The following is a 26,683-nucleotide window of genomic DNA, read 5'->3' as shown; positions in this document are numbered from 1 at the left end:
AGGGAGGAAGGGAGGGAGGGAGGGAGGAAGGGAGGGAGGGAGGAAGGGAGGGAGGAAGGAGGGAGGAAGGGAGGGAGGAAGGGAGGGAGGAAGGGAGGGAGGCAGGGAGGGAGGAAGGGAGGGAGGCAGGGAGGAAGGGAGGGAGGGAGGGAGGAAGGGAGGGAGGGAGGAAGGGAGGGAGGAAGGGAGGGAGGAAGGAAGAAGGGAGGGAGGAAGGAAGGGAGGGAGGGAGGGAGGGAGGAAGGGAGGGAGGAAGGGAGGGAGGGAGGGAGGGAGGAAGGGAGGGAGGAAGGAAGGGAGGGAGGGAGGGAGGAAGGAAGGGAGGGAGGAGGGAGGGAGGGAGGAAGGGAGGGAGGGAGGAAGGGAGGGAGGAAGGGAGGGAGGGAGGAAGGGAGGGAGGAAGGGAGGGAGGGAGGGAGGCAGGGAGGGAGGAAGGGAGGGAGGGAGGAAGGGAGGGAGGCAGGGAGGGAGGAAGGGAGGGAGGCAGGGAGGGAGGAAGGGAGGGAGGCAGGGAGGAAGGGAGGGAGGGAGGAAGGGAGGGAGGGAGGGAGGCAGGGAGGGAGGAAGGGAGGGAGGGAGGAAGGGAGGGAGGCAGGGAGGGAGGAAGGGAGGGAGGGAGGAAGGGAGGGAGGCAGGGAGGGAGGAAGGGAGGGAGGCAGGGAGGGAGGAAGGAAGAAGGGAGGGAGGGAGGAAGGAGGGAGGGAGGGAGGAAGGGAGGGAGGGAGGAAGGGAGGGAGGGAGGGAGGGAGGAAGGAAGGGAGGAAGGGAGGGAGGGAGGGAGGGAGGAAGGGAGGGAGGCAGGGAGGGAGGAAGGAAGAAGGGAGGGAGGGAGGAAGGAGGGAGGGAGGAAGGAAGGAGGGAGGGAGGGAGGAAGGGAGGAAAGGAGGGATGGAGGGAGGGAGGGAGGAAGGGAGGGAGGGAGGAAAGGAGGGAGGGAGGGAGGAAGGATGGAGGGAGGAGGGAGGAAGGGAGGAAAGGAGGGATGGAGGGAGGGAGGGAGGAAGGGAGGGAGGGAGGAAAGGAGGGAGGGAGGGAGGAAGGATGGAGGGAGGGAGGGAGGAAGGGAGGGAGGGAGGAAGGGAGGAAGGGAGGGAGGGAGGAAGGGAGGGAGGGAGGAAAGAAGGAAGGAAGGAAGGGAGGAGGGAAAGGAGGGGGACAACTAACCAAGAGGTCAGAAAGGGTGCTGTATCCGTCAGGGCTCTCCAGAGAAACAAAACCAATAGCATCATACATACATGTATACATATAGTAAGGGATTTATTTTAAGTTTTTGTTTAAGCAATTGAAGGAACTGGCAATTTCAAAATCCGTACGGTAGGCTGGCAGACTGGAAGCTCAGGCAGCAGTTAATGCAGAATTTCCGCTGTTTGGAGAAAACTCTGTTTTTGTTTGTAATGCCTTCTACTGACTGGATAAGGCCCACCCACATTATCAAAGGTCATCTCTTCTCCTTAAAGCCAACTGATTGCAGATGTTGACCCCCATGGACAAAATACCTTCACAGCAACACCTCGATTAGCATTTGATTAAAGCACTGGGTACTGTAGCCTCGCCAAGTGGACGCAAAAAATCTCTCCTGGATGCTGTTCCCAGAGGAGAAACTGGTAGAAACACAGAGGTAAGGAACAAATCCCAAAGTTAAAAATTAATCTTTATCTTGGGATTCGGCCAGGGGTCTGGGTGGGATGGTGGGCTGCCAACTAGAGGGCACCACGGGCAGCTGGAGACAGCTGAAGGAACATGGGAATTTAGGGTTATTTGCTCTTCCGGGGGAGTGGAGTTGAGGAGTTTATTAAAAACGCAGCTGGGGACCCCATTCCAAAACCGCTTAATCTGAATCGCCAAGGTGGGCCCAGCAATAGGAACTGTATAGCTCCCAGGTGACTCTGATGTAAACAACGAAGACCGTCGTGTAAGTCAGAAGGTGGGGGACTTTGGATTTCTTGTAAGAGGATAGATTGAGGAGTCTCAAAGACCTGGGTTCAAATTTTGCACCTACCACTCATTAGCTATGTGCCCTTCGGGAAGTTACCTTCCCTAGGACTCAGTTTCCCCATCTGTAAAACGGACCTCTTCCTAATACCTCTGGGGTTGTAAAAGTGAAATAACACGTGTGAGAATAGACATGGGGCGAGACACCCCACAGGCATTTGTGGGACTGAAGTTAGTCATCTGGGGACAGTCAGTAACTGGTGCTGCAGGCACCCCACAAAGTTTGCTACTGAAAGGCTCTGGGATGAGGAGTGTTGGGAGGCCATCCGCCCTGACCCAGAACCACAGCCTGTCCACTGTCTGTGCAGAGCACATTAGTAACAGCAGGGGATTTGGAGCCCATGCCTGGGTTCCTTTGCGTCACTGCTGGGACAATCGTGCCACCTGCACTTGGGAAGTGCCAGCCCTGCCTCTCAGCTCAGGAAATGCTACAGATTTCAAACAGCCTCTGAGCTTCTTGAAGGTGGCTCCTTCCAAGGTTCAAGATTGGGCTTGGTTGTTGTGCTTTGCCGGCTGCTGTTTTCATTGTTTCTGTCACACCCAAAATTTCCATAACAAGCTTCCTCATCCACACACGTTGCAGTAATATCCTTGCGAACTGTGGGTTTTCCCATGGCCACCAAGGACTTGGACAACTAAAACAAGACTTGAATCTAGATCACCCCCCACCCCAAATCACTCTGGGATTCTAAACAATCCTTTTAATATATTCGTCAGGTGTCCAATGTCCTAGAAAGCAGCAAAGTGGAGAGGAAACATCTAAGCTTTGAGAGACAAAAAGTTTAGCCTGCCCGTACTGTTTCCCAGCTCTGTGACCTCAGGAAAACTGCTTCATCTCTCTGAGCCTCAGTTTTGTCATCTGTAAAATGGGGATGATATTAGCCAAGTTAACAGGTTGCAGGGATCAAACGGGATAACCTGGCACGTGGTGGTGCTGGGGTTCCCCTCCCTTCTGCTGTTCTCTAGTCTCTGGGAACTGCCCTGCATCTCCTCCCATACTCCCATCGACACACAGTTTGTTTAGTGGCTATCACCTAAAAGTTAGGATAAAAGTCATGTAAGCATGATACATTTACTATGTAAATGAGATACAGCCTTGTAGACCAAAATGCCTTGGAGTTTACACACCCCCAAATCAGCCCAACTCCAGCTGGGTCACCTTGGACAAGTCATTTGACTTCTCTGAACCTCAGATTCTTCTCCTATAAAATAGAGGTTGTTTGGGGAGAAGAAATAGGACAATCATGCACGTGAAATGGCAGCACAACTACAGATGTTCGTTCATCGCACCGAGCGACTCTCTAGTTGTTGGAATGGGTGCATCACAGGGAACTTCCAAAAGCTCCCAGCCTTTCCTGCCCCCTCTGTCCCCAACAAAATGCACTTTCCAGAGGTTGCCCTGTCTGTAGGACTTCCCAAAGTCTCCCCTACACTAAAAGAAATTCTGCAAAACCCAAAACCAACCACTGTGGACCACAAACCCTTAATTCATTTATGAATTCAGCTTGACCACAGCTATTTCCATTCACCCCACATACATTCATATACCTTTGAGTCTCAATTTTCTCAAGAAGAAGAGGCTGGCAAGCTAACAAGTGGGTGTAGGTTTTATTCTGGAATCCATCTTCCTGGTCAGGATACGCTCAGCTCAGAATCTTCTTCTCTTTCTATTCAGGACTGTGCAGTGTTTAGAGAGGGGCACTAGGTCATCAAAGAGACAGATAGGCTATTTTGTTTCCAGCCCTACTTGCTAAGGTGCGAAATTGATTATTCTCTGTTTTACAAAGATGTGTGGCTTCCCAGGTGAAGACAAAAGGGGATTTCTCAGTAACACTCAGTTAATCAGGGAATTGAATTCACTGCCACAGACGTTGCCACAAACGTGTAATTGAGATGTTAGACTGAGCGACTAAACGTTGTCTGGGGTTGAAAGGGGGGAGAGTAGTGGGATTCATTTAATTAGATGATTCTTGGACTAGCGTGAGATTGGGAAGTCTAATAATAGTTAAGAAGAAGACCCATCTTCACTGAGCCCCTACCATGTACCAGGTACCATGCAAAGCCCTTCGGGGATGATCACATTTACTTCTGGCAACGAGTCAATTTAATTTGACTCCCATTTTAAAGATAAAGAAACTGAGGCTCAGAAAGGTGACGTGATTTGCTAAGGTCACAGATATGGTAGACGCCAAATTTCCATATTTTATCCACATGATGGAAATATTACGGCAAAACAGCACATTTAATTCTCTTAATATTGAATACTTGAATTTTATGACAATGAGAGATTGAATTGCAGTTCTTCCGAGGTTTATTCTCAGAGGCTGTTCCAACTGAAAGAAAACCACTTCCGGGACTGAGAGTCCTTTGTCCTAGTCCCTAAGAGGATACTTTAGACCTGGTGGATTAAAGGGAAGGGGAGCAGAGGAAATCCAGCTCAGGAGTATGGAGGACGGGGGGGCAGTCAAGTTTAAGAAGGAAGGAGGGGACTCTCTCCCCCTCTTCTTCCCCACCCTGCTAATACCCTTCCTCCTACTCCAGCTTTTCCTAGAATCCTCTGTCACTCCCTGATTCTAAGAAAACTCCTTCAGGAACCTCTGTCAGCAGCTGGAGATCCAAACTGGCTCTGGAGAAAATACATTAACAACCATAAGCAGGAATGCCCACTGGTAATACTAGGAAACGGGACTACAAATGAAATAAGATGATTTGGAAGGTTTTAAAGGAAGGAAGGATATAGTCAAAATGCTCTCTAAGGGCTTCCCTGGTGGCGCAGTGGTTGAGAGTCCGCCTGCCGATGCAGGGGACACGGGTTCGTGCCCCGGTCCGGGAAGATCCCACATGCCACAGAGCGGCTGGGCCCGTGAGCCATGGCCGCTGAGCCTGCGCGTCCGGAGCCTGTGCCCCGCAACGGGAGAGGCCCGCGTACCGCAAAAAAAAAAAAAAAAGCTCTCTAAATAATACTTCTTTGATTAGGAGTTTTAACGCAGCAAATTCCTCCCAGGATGTCTCAGGATGTGAATAATTCCGATTTCATATTTTTCAAACTTTTGAAATAACAGTATTCAGTATTTATTACAATATAATAATAATCACCTTTAAATTTTATTTGTATTATATAAACATTTTACTAGTATATAATAGTATAGGATTATATAAATTATAATAGTTAAATCCTATGATTTTACTATTACAAAAATAACAGTATTTTGCACCAACAAAAATACCAATACTTTTGTACTTACAAATAGTATAGTACCCATAATGCTGGAATACCCCAAACCAGGATTGCCATCATGAATTATGTTCTTTTTCTGCATTACCTCCAGTGAGGCTGGCAAATGCTGTTATAGCTTCTGGAGAAACACTTTGCATGTTAGCTCATTTGCTCCTCACATCGAGGGTATGAAGCAGGAGTGAGTTTTATACACATTCTGCAGATAAGAAAGCAAAGTCTCAGTGTCACCCAGTTTGAAAATGTCTGAGCCAAGACTTGAACCCAGCTTGGAGAATTCCAGATCCCAAGCTTTGACCCTATTTCCTCTGGTGTCTTCCATCCATGCTGTTTTCCGACACTGGGTGAGCCTCTGTTTGAGACCTCCATGCACTGACTCTTGTTATCCAACCTGCTCTGTTCCCTGTCAAAGAGCTTTTCCAGGTGGAAAAAGAAAGCAAGAAGAACCTGGGGCAGCCAGGCCCGCTGTTTGCAGACATTCCTGGGACCTGGCTGGCATCTGAAACCTCCAAGTCGCTTCCAGCCAAGGCAGGGTTCAGCTGCTGCCAGGATAGAAAGGTTACAGTCATTTCCCTATGAAAGGGTAGCGTGGGGCTTCCCTGGTGGCGCAGTGCTTGAGAGTCCGCCTGCCAATGCAGGGGACGTGGGTTCGTGCCCTGGTCTGGGAGGATCCCACATGCCGCGGAGTGGCTGGGCCCGTGAGCCATGGCCGCTGAGCCTGCGTGTCCGGAGCCTGTGCTCCTCAACGGGAGAGGCCACAACAGTGAGAGGCCCACGTACCGTAAAAAAAAAAAAAAAAAAAAAAAAAAGGGTGATGGATAACATGCATAGATACGTTTTCATGCTGGGAGACCTCTTGACAAGCACTGGGAATGGAAGATGCAGACACACTGGGCAGGAGAACATTCTGCTCTCTTTTGGCCCCGGTTCCCAGCTGCACCCATGATAAGGCTGCACAGGTAGAGACAGACAGCCACCCCATTAGCAATCCCTTAGGCAGAATCGGGCAGAGGCAGGGGGCAGCAGTAGGTCAGCCCCCAGGGATTGTGCCCAGGACCCAGGAGTGGCTGAGATGAAGATGAAAAGTCCGGAGGAGGAAGATGAAGGCCAGACCAGGGACAGTGTGATCATGGAAGCAGCGCCCAGCAGAGCCAAAACCAGGGCTGGCTCCGCAGTGGCTTCCCAGGGACCCGTGCTCTGAAGGGAGCCCCATGCCTGGACATTCATGCTCTGTAGCTCTCATTTTGAAATTCTTAATAGTTTTATCTTTGAATCTGGATTTTGTAAGAAAGTCCAACTGGACCACAGAGCATGCGCTGGGACTTGGAGCATAAGCTGGCGTGTGGTCCCAACTCTCCCACCTGCCACCTACCCAGGACTGGTTCTCAGCAGCCAAGTCCCCTGAGGATGCCAGTGTGGGAGTGTCCGGAGAGCCTGCCCCACATGCCAAGTCACAGGCCCGGGCCCCAGATGCCTATGAAGGTCTGTATTTGCCCACAGGTATCACCTGCCCGAATGAGCACATACTAAACAGCAAATAAAAACACCATGAGCCAGCCGCCCAGAGCAAGGAAAAAGCTTTTGAATAAGAAGCCCCACATTTTCATTTCTCACTCATCCCTGGAAATTATGTCACTGACCTTGTTTCAGGGGGAAACTGAGACACAGAGATGTAACACCATCCCACTAGCCCCTTGCAGCAGAAGTGGCACATTGTGGGGGATAAACCACTTTATTCTACACACCCCTATGGCCTCTGGCCACACCCGTTCACCCCAGGCTTCTTGTCTCTAATTCTATTCCTCCTCTCTTCCTCTATCAAAACCAGATCATAGCTGACCCTACACTGAAAAAAGATGTAGTTAGGCATACTATAAAGATACAAAAACATACTAAAGATGTTGATGATGACTTCAGATCTTTACTCCTCCCAGGGAAACTAGAGCATTTTTGTTGTAAACAGTGCTTTAACTCAAAGAAGTGAGTTACTGGGCTTCCCTGGTGGTGCAGTGGTTGAGAGTCCTCCTGCTGATGCAGGGGACACCAGTTTGTGCCCCGGTCCGGGAAGATCCCACATGCCGCGGAGCGGCTGGGCCCGTGAGCCATGGCCGCTGAGCCTGCGCATCTGGAGCCTGTGCTCCGCAACGGGAGAGGCCACAACAGTGAGAGGTCCGCATCACACACACACACACACACACAAAAAGAGGTACATTTCACAAGTCAACCTAATACTCAGGACCAATCCACACACACAAACTAAAACCAGTTTCACAGACCTTTACTAATCCTTACTACATATGATACTATATTGTGTCCTATTAGATTCTGTTTCAGTTTTTAAAATCCTAATCATGAACAATTGGATTGACTTTAACTGTATCTCGTAGGAGATACAGTCAAGTAAGTAGTAACGTGCTAAGAAGTTCCAGGTTTATGGAAGCCCGTAGGATGAGATGCCCCTCACCCAGTCAGAAGGATCAGGGAGGGCTTCTTGGAAGAAATGACCTCTAAGCTGAGACGTGAGGAGCCAGATCATGCAGAGATTTTTAGTTCTGTAAAGGAATTTGGACTTAATCCCATGAGCCATGGAGAACCGCTGGAGACTATTAAACAGGCATGGTAATCATTGGAACTATTGACAGTTCTCCTTTTAGGCTCAGGTTAGCAATGCATTTTCCTCTCCCTTTTGAAGTTATATGTAGACACATGAACTTGTTTGGCGCCGTGAAATAGAGCCCAAGTGATGCATGTTACTTTCTGTGGAAGCTTTAAAAGCCAAGGAAAAATTTGCATGTCTATTTCCCCCAGCCTTGGTGACCCTCAAGATGGAGCTCAGTAATCCTAACTGAAATAGAGCAGAAAGTGACCTGATTTATTGAAGTTCACCCTGAGTGCTAAGAAAAAAAGCAGAGAAGGGGGATATAAAAGTGTCCAGGGAAGACCCCACTGCAAAGGTAATTTTGAGTAAAGACTCAAAGGAGTTGGCCATGCAGATATCTGGAAGGAGAACACACCAACCAGAAGTAACAGCAAGTGCAAAAGTCCTGAGGCAGTGTGTGCCTGGCGTATCTGACAAACAACAAAGGAGCCAGTTTGGCTGGAATGAGCCAAAGAGAGTAGAGTGGGCAGTGCTTGCCAGACCCCCTGACTACATAGTATTTTCTCCAGGAGCCACAACTTCTGGGACTGTTGACCCATGGAAACTCTTTGAGAAACAAAGACCTAGACTATCTCAGTTTAGAAAAGGGACAATGATATGGATGGATCTTGAGGACATTATGCTAAGTGAAATAAGTCAGAGAAAGACAAATACTGTATGAACTCACTTACATGTGAAATCTAAGAAGCTAAACTCATAGAAAAAGAGATCAGATTAGTGGCTGCCAGAGGGGGAGGGGGAATTGGGTGAAGGTGTTCAAAAAGTATAAACTTCCAGTTATAAGATAAATAAGTACTGGGGATATAATGTATAACATGATGACTATAGTTATTGCTGTTTAATGGTATATTTGAAAGTTGCTAAGAGAATAGGTCCTCAAAGTTCTCGTCAGAAGGGAAAAAAAATTGTAACTCTGTGAGGTGATAGACGTCAACTAAACTTACTGTAATTATTTTGCAGTATATGTATGCCAAGTCAGTATACTTTCCTCCTTAAACTTATACAGTGCTGTGTGTCAAATATATCTCAATAAAACTGGAAGGAATAAAGACATAATGAGTGGTTGAAGGACCCATAGGAGCAGAACATTCCTCATCTTTCAGAGGGGTCCCCAGAGGCTTCCCTGCTGGGCACCAGGACTCTTGGGTGACTTCTACAAAAGTGATATTACCTCCTATGCCCAACTCTCTCCTGAAGAGAAACTTGCTTTATGCAAACAGGTTGTACTGAGTTGCTGGGATTTTAAATCTTTTCTTGCTAAAAAGAAATCTATTGTGGAAAATCCCAAAAGATGAAGTGCATCTCTAACCTCAGGGGGTCGAGCGGCCCTCCCTCAAGTGCATGGAACTGGGCTTCCAGCTCTTATCATTAGCAGTAATCTGAGGTCAGGAGGGGTTGCCTGACTGTTCCCAGCTACAGGGGCTGCTTGCTGATTTCCTGGGGCCCTTGAGAGAAAAACACAAACTCTGCTTTAGAACAGTGCCTGTGTTTATTTATTGGTAATGATCCTTTTCTTAAGATTCTTGAACGCATGGTTGTCCCTATAGTCCCTAAAACCTCCACCTCATCCCTGATCACTCATAATGTCTGCAGTCCTGAGAGTCCAGCAGATCAAAGCCTTGCAGCCCTCCCTCCCAGCCGGCACCAAAGGGAAAAACAAAAACAGCCCCACATCTTCTCTAGGGTTTCCGGAAAATAAGGACAGGAAGCTTCATCTCCCAGAGGCAATCTGCAGTGACAAATGGACCCAGACCACCTCTGCTCCTGCTATCCTGGGCTCTGTGGGCACTCGCCACTCTGCACATGTGCATAATAGTAAGATCTGCCATGTGTCTGTGCCAGGCTCTGTATGAAGGGTCGAGGTTATTTTGATCTTTCTCAGCTCCAAAGCTACCCACTAATTCCCAGGTGGTCAACTGGTCACAGCAGGGACCTAGAGCAAGAATCCAGGTGGATTTCCAGCATTGGAAAAAGAAACTCAAGGCACAGGTACCACCAAGCATTTAAGCCATTTTATCCTCGTGTATAACATCAATAGAGCAGCTGCTAGATGCTGATGACTAAATGATGAATAAGGCATAGTCTCTGCTCACTACTACAGATCTAGAGATATAGATATATCATATAGAGTATATGTATCTATGTGTGTATATATATATATAGTATGAATGAATGAATGAATGCTGAAGTATGATTCATGCCATTTGATACATGCATAAATAGCTTGAGGAAGGAACAGTTAGAGGTAAGGGGATGTGCAATGCAGGGAGAAAGTCAGAAAGAGACAAGAAAATAACATTGGATTGGGTCTTAAAGGATGAGAAGAGGAGGACATCTCAGAGGAAGGAGCAGCTTGTGCAAAGGCACAGTGATGTACAAGTTCTTGACCCATGTCACTGGATAGCATGAACCATTTCCCAACAGCCAATGTCAACGTTCATGGGAATCAAGTAATTTTCCCACGTGCATGAGCTCTAATCACCTCAACAAGGGTAACCGCATCATTCTACCACTGTGTGAAAGACCCTTGTCATCACCACACCATCACATATACATCTAAAACCAACCATGTTTAAGGCCCATGCCAAGTATGGAACCTGCAAATACATATAACAATACTAAAGAATAATAACAACGAAAGGAGCTATTGAACACCTAATATGTATAGGTACCAGCTGGGTTCTTTATGCTCATTCTCTAACTTATTCTCCCAATAAACCTAGAGCACAGTTATTATTATTCTTGTTTTATAAATGGAGGAATTCATGGACACAGTCTCTACTGTAAGAGATTTAGAGATGAGTTGCAGAGGCAGGATGTGCTTAGAAAGATAAGCAGCCACTCCCAACTGATACCTAACATTTATTAAGCACTTACTATGTAACCACTCACAATGACTAACATTTATTGAGCATTTGCTATGTAATAGGCACAGCACCAAGGGCTTCGCATGCATTAGTTCATGAAGCTTTGCAATGCGCCTATAAAGTCAATGCTATTATTATACCCATTTCCCAGAGAAGAAAACCGAAGCACAGAGAGCTCAAGTAGCTTGCCCAACATTCCACAGCTAGTCCAAGCCGAGAGCCCATGACTCATAAGATCATAAGCGTAACTCCGTAGTTCACTTGCCCCCACTCACCACGCTCCAAGTGCAGAGAGCAGGTACCAGGGAATTTTCTTTTTTTTTTTTACATCTTTATTGGAGTATAATTGCTTTACAATGGTGTGTTAGTTTCTGCTTTATAACAAAGTGAATCAGTTATACATATACGTGCGTTCCCATATCTCTTCCCTCTTGCGTCTCCCTCCCTCCCACCCTCCCTATCCCATCCCTCTAGGTGGTCACAAAGCACCCAGCTGACCTCCCTGTGCTATGCAGCAGCTTCCCACTAACTATCTATTTTACATTTGGTTACATGAGGAAATACACGTTGCCGGCTTCACCATTGCACGTGGCTAAGCTGAGCCTTCCAGAAGGATAGGTTTTAGATAGACGAAAGAAGCTGGGGTGGCCAGGGGTAAGGCACTGACTGATCTTGCTCCAAATTGGCAGTCTCCAAGAGGTTGCTCAAGGTGGCATCCATGCTCTTCATGAATTTACCCCATCCAGGGTTTGATTGTCAGTCTTGCAGGCTGTAGCACTGGATTTTCTCAGCTCACCAAGAAAAGAGTCATATTTCAGAGGTGATCTAATGCAAACGCTTAGCATATTAAAATCATATTGCCTTGAAACACAGTAGTTCTGTTTATTTGACTAGTACATCCTCTCCATATGCAGAAAGCCAGCTCATAATCAGAATAATAATAACAGCTCATACTTGTTGAGTTCTTGCCCTGTAGTGCATGCTTGAAGCATTATGTAAAGAACAAAACAAAAGGGAGTTAGATAAATTTAATATATAATGGCATCACACTAAGACGAACTGATGTGTGCATCTCCCCAATGTGGATGGTCTGGCCAGTGAGACAAAAATACTTGAGGGGCTCCCCTGGTGGCATAGTGGTTGAGAGTCCGCCTGCCGATGCAGGGGACACGGGTTCATGCCCCGGTCCGGGAAGATCCCACATTCCGCCGAGTGGCTGGGCCCGTGAGCCATGGCTGCTGAGCCTGTGCGTCCGGAGCCTGTGCTCCGCAACGGGAGAGGCCGCAACAGTGAGAGGCCCGCGTACTGCAAAAAAAAAAAAAAGAAAAAGAAAATACTTGAAATATAATGGTGATGCCTGCCTCCATCACCATAATGGGGCTCTTGGCCCAAACTCTCTCCTCTTTGTATGGTCATTGCCTTGGTGACTGTCTTTTCTTTATGCATTAGGGCTGAGCAGTGTCACTTCTGATTAACACATGCTTCCTGTAGGTGTGTTAATACATTCAATCAGGTTACTGTCAAGTCTTACCGCCCAGGGAACTATTCTGTCTCCTGAAGGTGACTTTGCATATCTCTGCTCTGTACAGACCTTAAAGTTTAATTCTCGGCAGACAATCCTAGTTCCCTTATCTACAGATTCTTGGGGAGGCCTCATTTCAGCCCCCACATACAGGCAACGTCCAAAAAAAAGACACCAAACATATTAGGAAGCAATGAGTTTTACTGAGGCAGAAAAATTGTGCTGGGAAGTTAAGTTTGGTGAGATGGGTTGGACCATGGAACACCGAATGCCAGAATCATCACTGCCAAAAATCACCACCAAAGTCCACCATTGTGTTGGATACCAAATGGAACAAAGCACAAATAAACATATGTGTCTGTCTGCTCTCTCTCTCTCTCTCTCTCTCTCTCTCTCTCCCTCTCTCTCAGTATACACACACACACACACACACACACACACAGTACCTGCCTTTCATGAGCTTCTATTTTAGAGCAGACATCACCGCCTTACCAACAGGATCATAAATTCATTCATTCATTTTTTAATTCATGTTTCATTCATTCATACTGCACATATTTATCAAGTGCTTCCTCTGGGTAAAGGACTATTCTCAGAAAGGTAGCTTCTGGTCTCACAGTGGCTCTATCTCCTCCCCTGGTCTTAACTCTGATGAAATAGATGCAGAAGAGGGAGGAGGAAGTGCCTACCCTTCGCCAGACCAAGCTTACCACCTCCACTCCAAAAGAGGTGCTGAAGCAGGAAGAGTAAGAAAGACAAGGCTGGGCTTCCCTGGTGGTGCAGTGGTTGAGAGTCTGCCTGCCGATGCAGGGGACACGGGTTCGTGCCCCAGTCCGGGAGGATCCCACATGCCGCAGAGCGGCTGGGCCCGTGAGCCATGGCCGCTGAGCCTGTGCGTCCGGAGCCTGTGCTCCGCGACGGGAGAGGCCACAACAGTGAGAGGCCTGCGTACCGCAAAAAAAAAAAAAAGACAAGGCCATATATCATTTCTGCTCCAAATCCAAAGCCTGGTTAGAAATGAGGGAAGTGGAACAGATGAAGTTTAAGTCTGATTTGGGATTTGAATTTTAAACTTGACTGGAGTGTGTTTTTTTCCAAAACCAAAGGTCACCATAAAACTAAAGACTTTTTTCCAAGGTGTCAAGGGGAAGAAAAGAAGCATAGCTGGAAACAGACACTGCAGAATAAGAAATTTAAACCAAGTCCATTAACATTTACATGATTTTTTAAATTGGTCCGATTCTTTGTGACCCCACTCCCCCCACTGTGATTTAATCCCCGTCATCTCTCAGGGGGGACTCCTGCCAAAGCCTCCCTACAGATCCATCTTCATCCATTCTTGCCCTGATCCAATTCCCTTTCCAGGCAATAGTCAGCTTGATTTTTTAAAAACCTTCTGATCATGTTAACATCCCGCTTAAAATCCTCTATTGCATTCCCGTTGCTCTGGATAAAGACAAATCTCAACAGTAGAATCTTTTGGTTAGAAGGACATACTCAGGAACCAGATGCACTGGATTTAATCATGGCTCTGCCATTTACTAGCTGTTGGCTAGTAAATTATTGGCACCATCTCTGTGCCTCGGTTTCCTCAGTAAAACGGGGATAATCATGGGACCATCACATCATGGGATAGATGTGAGGATCAAAGGAGTAGATATCTCTTAAGTTCTTGGAAGAGTGCCTGGCTCACAGCAATCACTGTGAAGTGTTCCATGTTGATGGAAGTACTGCAGCTTAATTAACAAAAAGTAGAGTGAGCTGCCAGGTAAGACTGGAGAGACAGACTCACTCCTGAATCCTCACTACCTGCCATGGAGCCTGGCACGTAGCAAGTGTTCAATAATTATTTGATGGATGGATGGGTGGATGGACGGATGGATGGATGAGATAGAATCCTCCTCCTAAACAAAGGCTTCTGGCCCGAGGCCTTGAGTACTGCTTACACAGGTCCCTGATGCCATCTGTGCATCTCCCCTTCCTCAGCTCTAACGGCTGCATGGAAGGGGCTGCGGTAACTTAGCAACGAGGGCTTCTGTAGAGATGAAGCTGCAGACAATAAGATCAGGCGCCTCATCCCACAGTGCACTTGAGAACAGCGTATGTGCAAACAGGAGCCTGCACCTCTGCCCCTGGGCCCCTTCAAGCCTTGAGACTACTGCTAGGAGCAGTCCTGGCCCCAGTGATATGCTTGAGGAGGTGAAGGTACAGGATGCCCTTTGGGATGTCCCGCCAGCCCAGGGGAACTGTGAGAGGATGGGAGGCCTTTGGTACCCCGGACTCAACAGGGGGAAAAAGCTGAAGGCGGGGGTATTATGGAAGCAACCCCCCCAAAACCCTATTTCAGCCATGATGTGAGGTCCGGGCTGGTGGTCAGAGGAGGACCCAGGATCTTACACAAGCCACAGTTAAACAGACACGATGATCTCGGGATGAAGGTGGCTGAGACTTGTTATGGCAGAGAAGGCAGAAACAGCATCAAAGGACAACAGGCTAGAATGTGCCAAATAAGCTGCCCGCACACAGAAGGGATAGCTCTGGGCTGGGAGAGAAGGGACAGGGATTCTGGTGACGATCGGCTGTGGTTGTGTCAGCACTTTGTTCCAGGAATCGTTCTTTCCTTTGTAGAATGAGGGGATGGACAAGATCTAGGTCCCTCTAGAGCTATTGGCCATGAATCCATACCAGTACCTGCTCCACAAACTCCCCACCAAAGATTACTCATTTGTATTCTTTTTTTTTTTTTTAAAAAAAGCATCCCAAGTTCCTTTTTCCAGCTCCAACTTGATTTTACATGTAACTTGCTTGGAAGATACAAGCATGGGCATATCCAGGTCCACATCCTCACTGCCCACTCCCCAGCCTGCACCACCACCAGCCAGTGCCGCTCACCGGAGCAGGAGATGTATTCAGAGTAGCTGCTCCAGAGCCAGGGTGAGAGTGACAAGCTGTCCCAACCAGGAGGTGTCAAGGTGTCTGGAATCTACACGACCTGTGAGGAGCCCTTTGAACTAAGCCCCTGAATCAGGGCAGGTCTAGGGGGGAGGATCAGATGCTAAAGAGACTCCTGGTGGGGTCTTTGCCATTGTGACAGAGCCGGGAATCAGGAAATGGGCCGCTGTTAAAGGGGAGGAAGCGGGCCTAGTGTGTCCCACCCGACGCAGCTAATCCGTCGTGAAAGCAGAGGTGGAGGGCTTGGTGCAGGGTCAGGAGGGGGGCGAGCTGGGGTGGCCTGAGGGTGATGAGGGAGCCCAGTTCAGCTCCGCTGCAGCACCGGGACCCGGCAGGCCTGCCTGCCCCCTTTCCACTGCCGAGAAGCCGGAGCCGGGAGGAGACCTGCACAGGGAAGTGCCTGCCAAGAGGTGGTCACCCATAATGAGGCAATCAACAGGGTAATTACCGGCCCTCCAAGTGTCTTGGAAACTGCAGGTGAGAGAACTTGGCCAACTCGAGGCCTCACGCGTCTCTCGTGAGCTGGAGGCCCAGCTGAAAATTAGACAGTGTGGATGGGCGAGGGTGAGGCTGCGTGGTGAACATGCATTTCATCTTTACTTGCCTCGTTTTTCCTTTCCCTCTCCTTCTGGCACAGGTTCGAGGCTGTCAGCAAGTGCCAGAGGCCTGGGTATTGGCTGGGAGATTGAGGCTGCTGCAGTTTTCCTGGCATCTCTGAAGACCAGACTTAACCCCAGCCTACCTGCTCCGTCCCACGAAGTTGAGCTCCTGCACTCTCTGATGGAGGCAACTGCTTACAGGACTCCCACCCCGGGGCCAAGGCTGGGACAGGCCCAGCTGTGCCCCACCTGACCACAGAGGCTGATGCAATCATGTCGCTGCAGGCTAGCGACTTGGTGTCAAAGTGCAGCTTCTTGTCCACCGACGGATGACTGGATAAAGAAGATGTGGCACATATCTACAATGGAATATTGCTCAGCCATAAAAAGAAACGAAATTGAGTTATTTGTAGTGAGGTGGTTGGATCTAGAGACTGTCATACAGAGTGAAGTAAGTCAGAAAGAGAAAAACAAATACCGTTTGCTAACACATATATATGGAATCTAAAAAAAAAAAAATGGCTCTGAGGAACCTAGGGGCAGGACAGGAATAAAGACTCAGATGTAGAGAATGGACTGAGGACACGGGGAGTGGGAAGGGTAAGCTGGGACCAAGTGAGAGAGTGGCATGGACGTATATACACTACCAAACGTGAAACAGATAGCTAGTGGGAAGCAGCCGCATAGCACAGGGAGATCAGCTCGGTGCTTTGTGTCCACCTAGAGGAGTGGGATAGGGAGGGTGGGAGGGAGCTGCAAGAGGGAGGGGATATGAGGATGTATGTATACGTGTAGCTGATTCACTTTGTTATACAGCAGAAACTACCATGTCATTATAAAGCAATTATACTCCAATAAAGATGTTAAAAATAAAAAGTTCAGCTTCTTCGCAAATGTCTTTTTCTCTCTTCTGTTTTGAACTCTGAGGCCTAATCCCTTGTAACTCCTTTATTCTAGTTAACCAAGTTGGGCTAGTTAACCCAGAAAAAAATGGGAGTGATTAAACATGCAAAACGTCTGGAACCGTTGAAGCTATTGAATAAAATGGGTTTGTTTGTTCTGACTGAGGGCAGAGTGGAGATTTGGGGGGGAATGTGAAAATGAATGAGATAATTTTTTTAGTGTCTTTTATAGATGGCATGTCACTTTGTTAGTTTAGGAGCATTAAAAATGTATAACATAAAGCTGGTTCTGCTCATAAAGTGATCCTCTTTGGCATATTAAAATTTAAAGTATAGTTTATTCAGGCAGTAATTACACTTTTACTAATTGAATTTATCTTTAAATATTTCAAAGTTTTTTAAATAAATTGAGCTACAAGATACTAAGCCTCAAAGTATTTGTATTCAATGGTGTTTGGGAAATAGGCAAAACCTGGAGAACAGAAGAAATCACTAGCATTAGAGTAAAATGAGAAAAAGGGTTTGTTTTCTGGCATTTTCTAGTGCCCAGAAGGACAAGAAGCCAAACAATACATGACACAGTGCTTTACTTTATAAGGCTCCTTTATATACATTACCTTATTTGATTTTCACAACAGGACTCTAAGCAGAAAAAGAAAGGGCTGTGTATTTTAAGATAAGGAAAATGGAACTCAGAGAAGCTGAGTGACTTGCCCAAGGTCACACAGGAATGGCAGAGCTTAGATTTGTCTTCTGACCCCAGAGCCCAGGCTCACTCACCGTTAGAAAAGGTTCCCCGATAAAATGTCCTCAACAGACAAAATGTGGTATATACATACAATGAAATATCATACAGCCTTAAAAATTCTAATACTTGCTATAACATGGATGAAACCTGAAAGCATGATGCTCAGTGAAATAAGCCAGCAGAAAAGGACAAATATTGCAGGTTTCCAATTACGTCAGCTATCTAGAATGGGCAAATTCATAGAAACTGAAAGTAGAATGGTGGTTGTCAGGTGCTGGGGGGAGGGAGGAGTGGGGAGTTTTTGTTGAATGGGTGCAGGGTTTCAGTTTGGGGTGATAAAAATGTTCTGCAGGGGCTTCCCTGGTGGCTCAGTGGTTGAGAGTCCGCCTGCCGAAGCAGGGAACACGGGTTCGTGCCCCGGTCCGGGAAGATCCCACATGCCGCGGAGCGGCTGGGCCCGTGAGCCATGGCCGCTGAGCCTGCGCGTCCGGAGCCTGTGCTCCGCAACGGGAAAGGCCACAACACTGAGAGGCCCGCGTACCACAAAAAAAAAAGAAAGAAAAAAAGTGTTCTGCAGATGGACAGTGGTCATGGTTGGCACATTGTAAATGTGCTTAATGCCACTGAACTATACATTTTGAAATGGTTAAAATGGTAACTTAAAAGGATATGCCCTCTAATAATTAGTGATGTTGAGCATCTTTTCATGTGCCTCTTGGCTACCTGTATGTCTTCTTTGGTGAAATGTCTATTTAGGTCTTCTGCCCATTTTTTTAAATTGGGTTGTTTGTGTTTTTGATATTGAGCTTCATGAGCTGTTTGTATATTTTGGAGATTAATCCTTTGACCATTGCTTCATTTGCGAATATTAACACGTATATGTGGAATCTACAAAAATGGTACAGATGAACTATTTGTAGGGCAGGAATAGAGACGTAGACGTAGAGAACGGACATGTGGACACAGTGGGGGAAGGGGAGGGTGGGATGAATTGAGAGATTAGGTTTGACGTAAATACACGACCATGTGTAAAATAGATAGCTAGTGGGAACCTGCTGTATAGCACAGGGAGCTCAGCTCGGTGCTGTGTGATGACCTAGATGGGGGGATTGGAGGAGAGGTATAGGTCTAAGAGGGAGGGGATATAGGTATGCATGTAGCTGATTCACTTCACTGTACAGCAGAAACTAACACAACATTGTAAAGCAATTTTACTCCAATTAAAAAAAAAAAAAAGAATATGCCCTGAACATAATTTTTGCCCCCAAGGAAGCCACTTTATTTGCTCAGCTAGTCTTTTCAGCACTTTCTGCTGCTTCCAAATACCCCATTCCTTCCCATTTACACACTTCTTGAGAACAAAAGCTTTGCCTTGGTTACTGTAAGATTCTCTTCCATTACAAACCAACCTAAACCAATTTGATCCTTTCTGTAGACAGTTGAGGGCCACACTCTCATTTGCAGGTGGTATGTTACAATAAAAACAAGTTTCAGGCTGGCTTCTCCCATGCAGACACAGATTTATTGGCAAGCTGGCCTCTAACAAACAGCCTATCCAACAAACTCAGTGAATTCCCAGCCTTCTGACCTTTAAGGCCATGTGAGAGCACCTTGCACAAAGGTGTGGCAAAATTCTAGGGATTGGTTAGGAGTCAGGCTTTCAAATTCTCTGATTAGTGGCTGTAAATAGAACTGGTTTTGAGACTTCCCTGGTGGCGTAGTGGTTAAGAATCCGCCTGCCAATGCAGGGGACACGGGTTCGAGCCCTGTTCCAGGAAGATCCCACATGCCGCCTAGCAACTAAGCCCCTGTGCCACAACTACTGAAGCCCGCGCACCTAGAGCCTGTGCTCTGCAATGAGAAGCCACTGCAATGAGAAGCCCGCGCACCGCAACGAAGAGTAGCCCCCTCTCTCCGCAACTGGAGAAAGCCCCCGCGCAGCAACGAAGACCCAACGCAGCTGAAAGTAAATAAATAAATAAAATAAATAAATAAATAGGGCGCCATTCCAAAGAGCACACGTTACCATTGGCCTTGGTCAATTTATAGACCTTTCCCACGCACGGTGGGGAGAGCTCCTGTATGATACTTCTGGCCAGTTTGCACATGTCAAAGCCTACTTGTTTCTCCAAAGAGAAACATCTAACATCTATTATGCTAATGACAAAGCCTCTATTGTTGATAGGAGATAAAAATAGCTGAAAGTCTTGAAGTAGCTGCCCAGAGAGTGTGGTTTCTGCTTGGAGTCTTTCAAATGTTAACTAACCAACCCTGAAGTCTGTATTCCTGATTAGGATTCTTCCCATGTTAACTAATTGCCCCCTAGAATGTGGATTGGATCAAAAGGATATCTCACAGTCAGGGTTTGCCGGATAAAATATATATAATATTTGGGACATACTTACACTAAGAAATTATTTGGTATTGATCTGAAATTCACATTGAACTCTGCATTCTGTATTTTTATTGGCTAAATTTGGCAACTCTGCTCATACTCTGTACAGTGCCAAAAATGTTTTGAAATGAACTACAGACAGTGTAACATATACCTTTGGTAGGAAAAAAATGTTATAAGTTAATGATCCCCTGATTTGATTGTGAACATTTCCAAGCCTGACTCTTCTCCTGCTGCAGAATGCAGACAGTTCTGAGCAGCTGTAACAATTTGCTACTTGTTTTAAAATCCACAGAAATGAAGGAATTTTCCTGCCTCTCTCCATGGTCTTTCCTTTCAATCCTCGACGCCTAGGATGCCTAGGAACACATCCATTGACATTGGGATCAAAATACAGCAAAAGCAGACCCACAAACAGAGAAAGAATTTCCTGAATCTCCTGTTTGTGTGTGTGTGTGTGTGTGTGTGTGTGTGTGTGTGTGTGTGTGTAATGGTCTCGCCCCTGGATGCAGAAATGTGTCTTTTACTCTTGACTGTGAGAATGATACTGCACTGCTTGTTCCTGGTGGACAAGAATTACAATGATCTGATATTCTAGGTAGTTTCACATTAAAATCTTTCCCTTGCATCGAGGGATTTAGAATTCATTGGTGGAGGGTAGGGAGGCAGAGGAATAATAAAGAGAGGATAATAGCACCTTATCTGAAAGATTGTAGTCATCATTCTAAAATAAAATGAATATAATTTTTGCCCCTGAAATGAATTTTATTTTCCAAAATGTTTCTAATTTTCATGTTTACCATTGCTCAGGGGGGGAAAATGCTCAGGGCAAAAATAAAACAACATTGTCCCCCGTTCCCATCCCTCAAGTATTTGAGGAAAGAAAATCTTTTTTTTTCTAGTTGGGGATTCAATAACTCCTCCCAAAGGCCCCAAAGCAGGTGAATTGTTTAAAAAAAAAAAAAAAAAAAAAGCAGTGCCCCTTCTGGTCCCTGTGTCTCCATAGCTCCTGGGAAAGGTCACCCAGCAGGTCAGCCCCTCTTTGGGGGCCCAGGGAGCCTGGTCTCCCACCACCTCTCTCCCTGCAGCTGCAGCTTAATAAAGCTTAATAAAAGGTGTGATTGCCATGGCAACCTCAGTAACACTTTCAAATAGATAGCCAATTATTATTCACTCATTTACTGTTTACTGTAGCGATGCCAATCACAATGAACACCAGGAGTGTATTAATGGAGATGTGAGCTGAGCTGGGACCCTGGGGATTGGCCTTGTAACGCCTCATTCATTAGCATCCTGCGTTCAAGATGGGTGGGCACACAGCCACTTACTCTGGTCCCTCAGCACCCAGCACCACCCAAGCTCGCGCATGCGCGCACACACACAGAAAGAAATGGACTTGGTCTGGAGGTCACTGCAAGACTCACTCCCCTGCAGGGAGACCCCCAGTGCACACCTAGATCCCAAGACCAGCAGATGGACCCAGACCTTGGCTTGGCCCCAGAAGGTGTTTTCAGTCGTACTTTTATTATTTTTCACCCTTCCCTCTGAACCCTTTCCCCATTTCAAATTTGGTAAATACAGTGCCTCGTTTGACTCAGCCGAGCTCTCAGGGGAAAATAGACCAGCCCGCCCCCTTCCAGGAGTTCTTCCCAGTTGGTGGTTCAAGACTAGGAGGGGAAAATACTGGTGGTTCTCCTTTTTTGAAAACTCTCTACTCTATTCCAGGGCCTGTGCCTTGCCATCCCCCTGCCACTCCACCCAGCCTGGCAAGAGGTCACACACGTTCACCTCATCCTGGTGAAGAGAGGCCCGGGCAGCATGACTCCGTGAGATATTCATGTGTGCTTTACCCGGAAGGTCACTTCTCTCCCTCTTCAGAAGGCAGCAGGCATTTCCTAAAGCAGAAGATACAGGAAGACAACTTCCACCCTTGGTTTCTTGGATGGATTTTGCCAGGCCTTCCCAGAGAGGGAAGAAAGAGGGCTGGGTGTGTACAGGGGGAGTCGAGGAATTTCCAAGGCCAGGCAGGGGAGAGGGTCTTTGAGGGAAGGGCTCGTTGGTGTCGCCAAGAGCCTCGGCATGCGTCCCAGATCTGGTACGAAAGCAACAGAATCACCTACCCTCCAGGTTCATGCAGGCCTGGAAACGGCTACATCAGTGGGGACCAGTGGGGACCAAGGGCGGAAGGACCTTCCCACAGCTTCCTCAGTGCCTGACCCTGGCCCAAGGGAAAGGGTCGGGGAGAGTCTCTGCCAACCTGGTGGATGGGACCCAGCATCAGATCTTATTTAATTTAAAAAGTCAATAGAGCAGAAGCGTGACAGTCCTTGTACACTGGAGTGCGTGGTAAAATCCAGACTCACTACACAGGCAGGCTGGCAGCTCCGGTAACCAGGGAGACACCACTCGCAGGCAACCTGCTCTTCAGCGGGCTAATCATTCTTGCCCTGCCCGGCTCCTTCCTGGGGACCTGAGGCTCCCAGCCCCACCCTGATGCCTGCAGCAGCTCCCACTCACTGTGCCAGGCAGGACCAAAGACAGACAGGGGTGGGAAGGTGTGAGAAGGACTCACTTGCTTTTGCTTATCTTTGCCCATGATCAGGAGGTTGGGGCAGGAAAAAAATTAATCTGACATTCATTAAAACAGCAAGGAAGACTTTATTCAGGACTGCTGCGATAGGCGAGAGATGGGGCTCAATCGGGAATACAGCAAGGACAGTGGGGTTTTAGAGCCAAGGAGCAGAGTGCGTGGAAAGTTACCGAGACAGGAGACATCCAGGCTAGGGGCCACCACGCGCGGCTTGCGGGATCTTAGTTCCCCTACCAGGGATTGAACCCAATCCTAACCACTGGACGGCCAGGGAATTCCCCAGGGTAGGGGATTCTTGCTGGTCAGGAGAGACTTCATCACCCACCACTGGAAAGGAGCTGGGGACGGCTGGGGGGAGGAAGAGCAGGAGAAACGGGATGGGGAGGCAAAACCACTCAATGGGCAGCCAGCTAGGAAGAGTGGACTGAACAGGGCAGCTCTGAGAGGGCTGCGTGAAACTCGGGGAGCTTCCTCCTGCACTGGCTGTAGGCCAGACTCAGGGATCCTAGCAGCCTTCACCATCATAAGTCAAGTCATTTCTGATACCCCAGAGATTTGATGGCCTTGGCCTTCCCTCAGAAAGGGATTCCAATCCTACCTCAACTTTTTTATTTTTTAGAATCTCTTCCATTTCCAACAATAGTAATTTCACTTCCTTTGATTTATTTATTATTTTTAAAACAATATTTTTGGCCATGCCACATGGCTTGCGGATCTTAGTTCCCAGACCAGGGATGGAACTCCGCCCCATGGCAGTGAAAACGCTGAGTCCTAACCACTGGACTGCCAGAGAATTCCCTCACTTCCTTTTTAAATTTTTATTGACATATTTATCAAAATTGGGAAACTGCAATTCCATTTAAATATGTATAGAAGGGTTCTATTTCTTAACAAAAATTTAATAATAATATATATCTCAATTTTGAATTTTTTATGCAAACAACACTGGAACCTATTGTCCTGCAGTGTTTCCTAAAGACTTTTTCATAAAAAAACAATGTATTCATTAAAAGTTGAATATTCTCTTTCTTTTTTTTGATATGTTATTATTTTTTGAAGTATAGTTGATTTACAATGCTTCAGGTGTACAACAAAGTGACTCAGTTATACATATATATGTACATCTATTCTTTTTCAGATTCTTTTCCATAATAGGTTATTACAAGATATTGAGTAGAGTTCCCTGTGCTATACAGTAGGTCTTTGTTGTTTATCTATTTTATATATAATAGTGTGTATCTGTTAATCCCAAATTTCTAGTTTATCCCTCCCCTGCCTTCCCCTTTGGTAACCATAAATTTGTTTTCTATATCTAAGAGTCTATTTCTGTTCTGTATATAAGTTACTTTGTAGCATTTTTTTAGACTTTTGCTCTCTGATGACTGCGACACCCCCTCCCAGCTCAGTTTCCTTCTCAGGGAGGTGAGGGTGATAGTGGGACCCCCTAGGGGTTTGTGAGGTCAGTTGTATGGTGTTTATAACGCCCAGGAGAAGTGCACAGTGAACGTGACCTCCCCATCCTCACCCAGTCCGGGAGGATCCAGTGAGTCCCAGGGAAGGCCCATAGCCCTCCCAGAGGCACAAGGCCCTCCTCTGAATGATGAGGGGCTGGAAGGGATGGGGGTGACAGGGCCACAGGGACTCAGAGAGGTCAGAGTCCCACTACCGTCACAGAGTAAGGCGATGGTCCTGCCAAGACTGGACTGTCCGTCAACAGCTCCTGAAGGAAAGAGAGCTAGGTGAGGTTTGGAGGGGGCATAGGTGGGGATGGGTCTCACAGAGAACAGTGCCCAGAAAGCAGACCCAGGCAGGGAGTGTGTAGGGAGATAACTCTAACAGCGTGACTTTAACTGAGCTCAAGAAACGCTAATGCTGGTCCCCACCCTAGCTCTCATCAGGGAGGGAGCCTCACTGATCCCCAGGAGCCCTGGGGATATAGATAATACCACCTTTGTGGTTGTGGTGAGGATTCACTGAGAGAATATTATCAGCCACCCAACAGGGTGGTTCTGGCTCACGTTAGGCGTTCAAAATAGGACGGTTAGGGCTTCCCTGGTGGCGCAGTGGTTGAGAGTCTACCTGCCGATGCAGGGGACACGGGTTCGTGCCCCGGTCCAGGAAGATCCCATATGCCGCGGAGCAGCTGGGCCCGTGAGCCATGGCCGCTGACCCTGCACGTCCGGAGCCTGTGCTCCACAACGGGAGAGGCCACAACAGTGAGAGGCCCGCGTACCGCAAAAAAAAATAAAAAATAAAAAAATACAACGGTTCGCCTTCAGGCAAAATCATAGGAGGGATGTGTTTGAAGTAAAAGTGAAGGGTGCAAATGAGTGCCTAGCTGACAGTAGGCACTCGAAAAATATTTGTAGACAGAATCACAAACTAAATCTGGATGAAGGGGGAGAAAGGAGTCAAAGATGATTCTGAAGGTTCTAGAAGGATCTCTTGGCTGGGTGTTGAAGGTAGACAGGAGGGAGCTGATACGGCTGCTGGGGGAGCCTCCCCTTCTGCCGTCCTGACTTCCACCAACTGTTCTCCTCACGTCTCGAAGGCTGCCTTGTCCTGCCACCATGGCCAGATTCTTGCCCTTGGGAATGTTCTGCTCCTATCAATATTTAGTTCCTTACACATTTTAAAAAGAAAATTAAGGGGGCTTCCCTGGTGGCACAGTGGTTGAGAATCTGCCTGCCAATGCAGGGGACATGGGTTTGAGCCTTGGTCTGGGAAGATCCCACATGCCGCGGAGCAACTAGGCCCGTGAGCCACAATTACTGAGCCTGCGCGTCTGGAGCCTGTGCTCCACAACAAGAGGCCGCGATAGTGAGAGGCCCGCACACAGCAATGAAGAGTGGCCCCCACTTGCCACAACTAGAGAAAGCCGTCGCACAGAAACGAAGACCCAACACAGCCAAAAATAAATTAATTAATTAATAAACTCCTACCCCCAACATCTTCTTTAAAAAAAAAAAAAAAGAAAGAAAGCATTGCAGAAGGGAGCTGGTGTGACTGGGAAAAAGCAAGTTTGGGGAGGAGAAAAGGTAAACAACTAAGGAAATAGAAATGAATGGTGGAAGGTGAAACAATAAAGAATCATAGTCTCAGGAGAAACATTTAAAAAAACAAAGAAAAGAAAATTAAAATGCATATTCACTTCAGCTTTCCATGGTGGATGGCTGTTCTGACATCTGGTGAAGGGGAGAGAACGGAGAGCCGTGATCAGCAGGGGAAGGGGACTCTAGTTCATCACACGGCCTCTACGTGCCAGGCTCGGGAAGTATTTCACTTAATTCCCACAATAAATTTATGTGTTTGGTACTATTTCCATCAACCACATTTCACGGAAGAGGAAAATGAGGCTCAGAGAAGCTAAGGGACTAATCTAAGATCACACAGCTAGAAAGTAGGGAAGGCAGGGTCCAACCTGATTACCTGATTCCAGAACCCTTGTTTTTCCATTGCCCCTTCTGAAGAGCCAGAGACTGAAAGAGAAAAAGATAAATGATAGTGTTTTAGTCCAGTTGGCAGCTCTGATAAAATACCACAGACTGGGTGGCATATTAACAACCGAAATTAATTTCTCACAGTGCTTGGAGGCTGGGAAATTCAAGATCAAGGCACCTGCAGATTCAGTATCAGTGAGGATCCTCTTCCTGGTTCATAGATGGTGACTTTTTGCTGCATTCTCACACGAGAATGGGAGGGGTGGAGGAGTTTTCTTGAGCTGCTTTTATAAGGGCACTAATCCCATTCCTGACCTAATCACCTCCCAAAGACCCACCTCCTAATACCATCCCCCTGGGGGTTAGGATGCAGCATACGAACTTTGAGGGGGGCACAAACATTCAGATCATAGCAGATAGTAACACAGATGCTAAAAAAAAAGTGTCAGAGTAAGAAAGATTGTAGAGTAGCTGTGAGGGCGGTACATGTATGATGGGTCCTTCCCTCCAGCCTTCATGGGGGCAGCTGACGCCCACCCACCCTCTCCTTTTACAGCAGGTGCAGGCTGAGTCCTGCACTGTCTACCTGGCTGTGTCACTCTGCACCGTATCTGCTCTGAGCTCATCCCCCAGCCTCCTCCCACTAGCTGTCCCAGTGGCGCTGGGAGGCCTGCCCTCTTCTCAGAGGCTCCTTCTACCCTCCACGTGCTCACGGCCCTAGGGGGGTCCACAGACCTGGAAGCAGTCCACAAAGAAAACCAGACTGGACTGGTCCACCCAGA

This window comes from Hyperoodon ampullatus (genome assembly GCF_949752795.1).
Source record: "Hyperoodon ampullatus genome assembly, chromosome: 7".
Lineage (NCBI taxonomy): Eukaryota > Metazoa > Chordata > Mammalia > Artiodactyla > Ziphiidae > Hyperoodon > Hyperoodon ampullatus.
This window is presented reverse-complemented; position numbering follows the sequence as displayed.